Source organism: Bombyx mandarina, chromosome 05 (assembly GCF_030267445.1).
Source record: "Bombyx mandarina strain Sakado chromosome 05, ASM3026744v2".
In the NCBI taxonomy this organism is placed as follows: domain Eukaryota; kingdom Metazoa; phylum Arthropoda; class Insecta; order Lepidoptera; family Bombycidae; genus Bombyx; species Bombyx mandarina.
In genome coordinates this window covers 6,392,654-6,401,615 of record NC_143212.1, presented here as the reverse complement: position 1 = coordinate 6,401,615, position 8,962 = coordinate 6,392,654, and positions in this window count along the sequence as shown.

Genomic DNA, 8,962 nt, shown 5'->3' with positions numbered 1-8,962 from the left:
AACCTACCGCTCAGCCATCCCTGACGGGTGCCAACATATAGTTATATACTCTATACATAATGGATTGGGTTAGATGAATTTCTTTCGAATAAAAAATAAAAAATAAATACTTCTACAAATGCAATTCTTACAGCCGTCTACTAAAAGATTAGCTGAAAAATCAGTCATCCAGCGCTATAATTAATTCAAACTAACATCGCTTTTTATTACTTTGAAGCTGAATTAAATTAAAAATCAAAGCGCACTTAATTCTTCACTGTCGTTAGTTCTACCTTCGTTATTCTTTCGTCAATCCTCAAATAAAGAAATAATTGAATTAAAGTAACGTGCAATTACTTATTTGAAGACTAATTGTGGCCTAAACGATAAGGCGTGTCTACAAGTTAAAATCCCGCAGGCAGGTATGTACCAATTTTTCTAATAAATGCGTACATAACGCACGTTACGTTCACGAATAATTTTCGCGATACAGGAATAACATAATATCTATATATATAAAAATGAAACCCGTTTTCCGTTGTCACGACATAACATGAAAACGGCTTGACCGATTTGGCTAATTTTGGTCTTGAATTATTTGTGGAAGTCCAGAGAAGGTTTAAAAGGTATAAAAATATGAAAATTCTCGGAATTAAATAAAAATAACAATTTTGTTTTCCCTTTGACGTGTCCCCCGTCGGACGGATTCCTTTTGTTTGTTTTAAGTTTATTCTATATAAAAGTTTAGGTCTTTTATTTATCGATTGAGGCACTACGAAGTCTGCCGGGTCAGCTAGTTATAATTAAAAATCAAATTCGCAAAAGTTGTTATATGTGTAATTACTTAAAAATTGAGACATAGACCTCAAGTGTCAAGGTGATTTGCGGCATTTACGTGGTGATCTTAACGGCTACGGTAACCACTTAACACCAGATGTGGGCCGTGAGCTAGTTCGCCCGTCATGCAAGTTTTTGAAGTGAAACTACTTTAGGTGCGTTGAGAGTAAAATTTAACTCGCGACAGATTCGTTACGGCTAGAGAGAAAAGATACAATTTAGGACGACCGAGAGTGAGAAAATAGACAGAGCGTCTTACGAACCACTGGACCTTGTAGAGAGGGAGAAAGCGAGCTACGTCGTTTCTCTTATACATATCCTGTTTACGGGCGTCGGTCACTAGATGGCTTGTTATTCGTTTCTCATTACTCCTGTAGATGGCAGTAACATATTAACTATCTTATATATATTTTTGTAATGAAGGATTTTAAATTTTTTTCACAAATTTTTTAAATTTATTTATATACTTATAAATGATGTCTTCACGACCTTTTGGTTGTTTCTTTTATACACAGCATTTCCCCATTTACAAGAGAAATTTGATTTAAAAAACCACATTACTACACGCCGCAAAAGAAGTTTCACTTCTTCCACGTGCACCAAGTTGCGCGCGCACCATTACGAGTATTTTTTTTAAGTAAAATATACACCCGATATTTCAAATAATTAATTATGGTACGAATCACACAAAGCTTAGGATTCATTAAACGTAGTGAAATTTTCATGTGATCCAGAGACACTGTAGTTCGGAATACAACCGACGCGGTTTAAGTTTGTTAATTTCGCACATAGTGTACAACAAACTTTATCAATACTCTCAATCCAGAGTTATTAACTATGTATTTAGGAGTTCAGAGATTTCGTGGGAAATATATATGTTGTGGGATTTTGACACAGTGAAATGTTAAACTGCAAATGTAGCCCAATGGCATTAATAGTCGGCGTCATTTAGTAGGGTTTTTGATAGACATATTTTTGTATTGTTAAGTCAATTATTTATTTTAGATAAATTATAACCTTTATTCTGTTGCTCTTATATGCTATTTCCCTTTTGCCCAAAAGCTCAATCACGTATCCTCTTTCAGTTGGAAAAATAAAAGTTCGTATGAAAGTATTTTTGGAGACGTTTTTTGGGGTCGGAATAAAATTGCCAGCTCAGAACCAAAGATTGGAGAAGTAGCGGAATGTAAAGACGCTAGACCTTTTGTGTCCCCCAACGTGTTTGTGACGTCATCAAAATTTCGATGGCGTTTTTACTGAGATAGGTGAACAAAAGTGGTTGCTTTTTAGCCGGCTCAGAGAGATAACTGGATCCCATAATCATTACAATGTGAATGCTGCAACCCACCGTCAGACAGACTTTTCTAAGCTTCAACTCGACCAAAATGCCCCACTGTGAAGTCATGGGTGAATGAGCTTGCGTTTATCCATGGCACATAAATAAATTTTCATTACATACTACCGTGGTCTTTTTTTTTTATTGCTTAGATGGGTGGACGAACTTACAGCCCACCTGGTGTTAAGTGGTTACTAGAGCCCATAGACTTCTATAACGTAAATGCGTCACCCACCTTAATATATAAGCTCTAAGGTCTCAGTATAGTTACAACGGCTGCCCCACCCTTCAAACCGAAACGCATTACTGCCCCACGGCAGAAATAGGCAGGGCGGTGGTATCTACTCGTGCGGATTTACGAGAGTAGTTACGCAAATTATAATTATACGGGTTTGATTTTTATTCATCATCATCAGTCTGCATCTCTCCACTGCTGGATGTAGGCCTCTCCCATAGTTCGCCACAATGAACGATCCTCCGCCTTCCGCATCCAATCTCTCCCAGCATATCGCCGCAAGTCATCGGTCCAACGGGCAGGTGGACGCCCAACGCTGCGCTTACCCGTACGCGGTCTACAGTCTAGAACACGTCTGCTCCATCGGCCATCGGTTCTGCGACACGTATGTCCGGCCCATTGCCACTTCAGCTTGCTAATCTTTAGGGCTATGTCGGTTACTTTGATTCTTTGACGGATTTCATCATTTCTGACTCGATCCATCAATTGATACCTGACTGCGGGATTCGAACACCGTTGAATCGCTAGATACGAATGCACCGGACGTCTTATCCTTTAGGCCACGACGACTTCAAAACGATAAGTCTGTAGGATTAACATGCTGAAGTGGCAGTGGGCAGGCCACATAGCTTGACGATCGGATGGCCGATTGGGTAGAAAGATTCTTGAGAGGAGATCACGTACTGGCAAGCGCAGTGCGGGACGGCCTCCTACCCGATGGACCGACGACCTAGTCAAAATCGCTGGGTCACGTTGGATGCAGGTGGCAATGGGCCGGCTGGATTGAAGATCGGTTGGAGAGGCTTATGCTCAGCAGTGGACAGCTATAGGCTGACATGATGATGATGACAATGATAGATGTACCTACTGACTTTCTTCTAAGCGTTTGATCAAATTATAAAAAAATATATATATATATTATGTATATAGTGAATGCACGACTCTGACATTTCCGAAGATGGCGAACAGGTTCAGTCATATAATATGCGCCACTTGGACAATGAAAGTTTGTTCATTGATACACTTAACTAATAAATACGTAGCTTTTAACTTTTTTGTACTGCCAACGTAAAAACACTTCGTAGCGTAGTCAATTTACTTTCAATAGAACGCAATCAAACCATAATTGGGTTTCTTTGATAAACAGTCTGCTGATGTTACTGTAGGAAAAAAAATGTATAACTTATTCCAAGGTAATTTTAGATTAGTTGCTTTTACTAACTATCCAGTCTACCGACATAAAAAAACCCCAAAATTTTATGTCTCCCTGAATAATATTAAAATGAGATGTAAACGAGGCCGTGAAGTTGCGCGTTTTGAGTTAAGTGGAATGAGAAATAATAATATGAAGCTACTGTATTTTTTCGTGATAGCTCTACCGAAAGACGTCAGTGAACAATTTAGTAAAGCAAGATTTACGGAACTGAGAATTTTACTCGGATCTTCGCGATTTTGCTTCAGCGCTACGACATATTTGCATATTATTGCGTACGATAGAAAGTCGTGGAAGTTTCCGTTTCGGGGGTATGTGCTCTGAATACTCCGATTCGATGACCTTCGATTTAGATTTTATAGCAGAAAATACTTACTTTTTGTACGGTATAAGTTTGGAATGGTATTCGTTTTCTTATATTTATGTTTTACTACGTATATGGATGAACGAACTCACGGCTCACTTTGTATTAAGTGATTAGTGAAGCCCACAGATGTCACAAAGGGAATGCCGCCACCGACTTTGTTAGATGTCGAATTGTATTATCTATCTTTGTCCATGTCTTTCAAATTATAATGCAGGCTTTTGCGTTAGAAATTGGCAAGATAGTGTTACCTATCCGCACAAGATTACAATATGACTTACCAACAGTAAGCCGTAGTACTCAGAGAGCTCTGCTGACCATTCATCGATGAATTCCTAAGACAACTTTTACGAAACCCACGGAAGAGATCGGGTGATATTAGTCTAAGTTGGTCGATCTCACGCAGACGAAAATCAGAACCTTTAGTATCACTCAAAATATGAAGAATTTTTTAGAAGTTACTGGAATGTTCTGGAACAGGTAGCGTACGATTTTGGCTCAGGCCAGACACTTACTGGTGGTAGGATTTCTTGTGAGTCCGCACGGGTAGGTACCACCATCCCTATTTTGCCGTGAAGCAGTAATGTGTTTCGGTTTGAAGGGTGGGACAGCCGCTGTAACCATACTGAGATCTTAGAACTTATATCTCAAGGTAGGTGGCGTATTTACGCTGTAGATGTCTATGGGTTCCCATAACCGCTTCTTAACACCAGGTGGCCTGTGAGATCGTCTATCCATCTAAGCAATAAAAAAAAGATAAGCTTGTTAATTGTCCTTGTTCATACAATAGGTTGTTACAACTTTTATTATTATACTAGCTGCCCCAGAAGACTTTGTAATACCTCAATCGATAAATAAAAGACCTAAACTTTGGTATAAAACAAACTTAAAACAAACAAAAGGAATCCGTTCGACGGGAACACATCAAATTGTTATTTTTATTTATATTCCGAACATTTTCATATTTATCTACCTTTTAAACCTTCTCTGGACTTCCACAAATAATTCAAGACCAAAATTAACCAAATCGGTCCAGCCGTTCTCGAGTTTTAGTGAGACTAACGAATAGCAATTCATTTTTATATATAGAGATATTATACCGTCGTAGTGTGAATAAAATTTTCGATATTGTTCGACAATTAAATGCTGCCAACTCATTAAAATAAAGTCACCTTGTACCTGACCTCGGTCATAGCTGATTAATATTACGGAAGAGTTTTCCAAAGATTTAAGTTTACTAGTGGCAAAAATTTACTGCAAAACCTGCTGCAGATATGAATATACTGGGACCGTTTAAAAAATGTACTGGTTGTTCCTAACAAGATGACAATGAATATTTTAAGTTGAAATGAAAATGAGATTAAATGAGTTGAAATAAGGCTTGTTTCAGCTTCGGGAATAATTGTAACAAATGCCCTTTGTAATCAAATCGATCCAATTAAACAAACGGAACTATGTATATATCCGTAACTTGAAAAACTGACATTAAAAGCCAAAATCGCCACAATTATATTATAGCGATTAAATTTAATAGTCTATATCGTTAAATTCAAGTATTTTAAAATAATTAACGACTTTCCTCAATTAATACATGCTATAAATATTTTTATTAATGGCAATGTGGAAATATTTGAGAACACCAAATATTTGGTTCCCCAATCTTTAATCTCGTTAAAACATCGGAGTAAATTTTGAACTCAAAGATGACTGTTAAATTATGCTATCATGTCATACGAGTCCGGTCATAAAAATATATTTTTCTTATAACGGATAGAAGAATAAAAACAGTTTGAAAGATATGGCAGTCGTTATACAAACACAATAGAAACTTTGACCTGTCAGGTCATGGTGTGTGGCGGCAGAAATAGTTACAACAATACCATATTAATTCCACCACAACTGACATAGTCCAATAAACCCTTCACAGCAGACATTCTATTTTAAAAGGCCATTTTATATGTATATATTTCATATACTAAATCAAATTGAAATCACGACCTCCTTCCGACAGAAAAGATTAGGTCTTTCTTAGACCATCGCAAGGGAGATTCAGACGATGCGTATTAGATAGACCTCGTTTCGCATTTAAGGTGTTAAAGCCAACCCCAACATTTTGGACAAGCCAAAATCAACGCTCCCTTTGAAAAATGCGGATTCTAAATCATAATCAGTTTTAGCAATACACTTATTATGACGCATTAATTGTCACATGGCATTACACAGTCAGTTGCAGACGCAAACGAAAGAGATACTTAGTGACAGCAGGTTTATTAATAAGGCTGTACATGTTGTCTTACACTACATTACTCACACTATTGCCAGTCTCAAAATTGCTGTTACGTGTGCTAGTTACAAAAAATTAATTTAAAAAAAAAATTACAATTAATTTCGTCACGATAGAAAATCGATTTAAAAAAAATAAAATATGAACTCAATGTGAAATATTAAGTCAAATAAATATGCATTATTATGGATATTAACTCAAAAACTACTCGACAGATCTTCATGAAATTTGAATTAAAAAAAGAGTCATCAAAATTGGCTTACCTAGAAAAAGAATTAAGATAGCACATTTAAAAAATCTGTACCTTACGACGAAGTAGCGAAATGAGAATCATTTGGTTTACCAAAAATCCTGAGTCAGGCGGTGACGGGCATATAAACTCTTGCATAAGGTAATTTTCTTTTATTTTACATATCGTCTTGTATGCCTACCTGCCTAGATGCCCTACCTCTATCAAAAACTTTGATGAGAAATAGGAATGAGAATTTTAAAAGTACCGTCTAAAGTAAAAAGTAATTTCATCTCTAGTATCCCTATTATAAGATCGAGATTTATAAATATAAGTATCATAGCATATTGTAGTTTATTATTTTATTTAAAGGTCATATAAATTAAATAATATATATGTGGGATCGCGGTGCACAATGAAATTAGCGAATTTGTTAAATTTTATTTAATCATCAGTTCACAAAAATATACGTCTTTTCTTGTTTCGTCTTAATCAATCTGTCACTTATACTTCATGCACCATCTGTCATCTGTCAGGTCGGTGTGGCCAATGGTTACACCTAAATATTCCCACACGGCCGTCCTGCTCAGTCGTCTGTCCCAGATGACTCGTACTCGACAGCATCAGCAACCCAAGGTTTCATCATATCAGCGGAGCTACTGGTGTGATGGGGTCCTTCACCTTGACCAATCCTCTGGAGATCATAACGGTCGTTCCTCTTCTTTTACATGACTTCATAAGGTCCTAAGTATCTTGGATGCAGTTTGTAGCCTTGCACAAATTGTGTCCTCTTGATAGCAACAAGATTTCCTACTTCATATTCCCTGGGTTTTCTTCGTCTTCGGTTAAAATTTCTTCTATTCTCATCTTGAATTTTTTGTATGTTCTCCCTTGCTTTCTTCCTCAAGTCTTCTCTTTCATCACAGAAAAATTTAAGATTCTCTTCATTAATTAAATTGTAGATAGCTTCATTTTTATTATTAATTTTGACTCCTGTCAGTAATTCAAAGGGTGACATCTTAATGCTTCTTTGAAATGAACCATTTAAGCATCTCTGGATATTACTGATGTGTTTGTACCACTTGGTGGGATCATCTGCTGATAATTTACTTAGAGCATCAATTATTATCTGATGGACTCTCTCAACCTGACCATTACCTCTAGGTTGGCCAGTAGTAATAATGTGATGTAAGATTCCTTCAGTTTCACAAAATTCTTTAAAAGTGTTGGATGTAAAGGAGGTACTTCTGTCACTAATAATCCTCTGTGGTGAACCAAAAGTCTGTTGTTGAATCTTCAGTTTGTCAATAACTTCATCAGTGGACAAAGTCTTTGTTGGGTAAATCCATGTAAATTTTGTGAACCCATCTACAACTGTGAATATGTACTTGTAATTCTTATTTGTTGATGTCAACGGTCCCAAATGGTCAATATGGTAAGTAGATAGTGGTATGTCTCCTTTGTCTATGGCATGCAGAAAACCTTCGGATTTTCCCTTTTTATGTGAAATTAAAATACACTCTATGCAGTTTTCTAATACTGATTTGATCTTATCTTTCATGTTTTCAAAGTAATAGTTTCTGGAAATCAACTCTTCTGTTTTAATTAATCCAAAATGTCCCTTGTCATGATTTTTTCTAACAATTTCATTCTGCATTTTCTTAGGTACCACCATTAATTTTTTCCATCTTTTATTTTCCATAATATTCCAGCTTCAATCATAAAGTCATCATAATGTTCTTTTTCTAATACCTTTTTAATCAGTTTTATTTTTAGGTCATCATCTTGTGCTTTACGGAGGCGTGCGGTTGTGTCGGTAAGTATAAAGATGTTTTCGACAGGTTGTCTACTGAGAGCGTCAGCATGCTTCATTCTTATTCCAGGTCTATGTTCAATAGTGTAATTATATTCTTCAAGCAACAGAGCCCAGCGTGCTACTCTTGGAGGTAAATCTTTTTTCTTTAGAGTTGTTGTCAGAGCAGAGCAGTCAGTGATTATTTTGAAATGGATTCCAAGCAGGTAAACTCTGAATTTCTTGATAGCTTCAACAACAGCTAAAACTTCTAAATAGTAACTATGATACTTCTTTTCTGCAGGTGAAGTCTTCCTACTCATGTAGTAAACTGGATGCATCTTATTATCTTTCAGGTTTCTTTGTAATAATACAGCTCCATAGCCGTCAGCACTTGCATCAGTGTGGAGTTCGGTTTCTAAGTCTTGATTGTAGATCTGCAAAACTGGTGATTGACACAGAATAGTTCTGAGGGTCTCAACTGCCTTCTCACATTCTTCGTCGTAATTGAAAATAACACCTTTTTTCAAAAGGTTGGTTAACGGTCTTGCTATAAGAGAATAATTTTTGATAAATTTTCTGAAATATCCTGTAAGTCCAAGAAATGATTGTAAAGTCTTAATATTGTGCGGGGTTGGAAAACGAGCAACAGCAGTCACTTTCTCTTTTGATAGACTGATTTTACCATCCTCA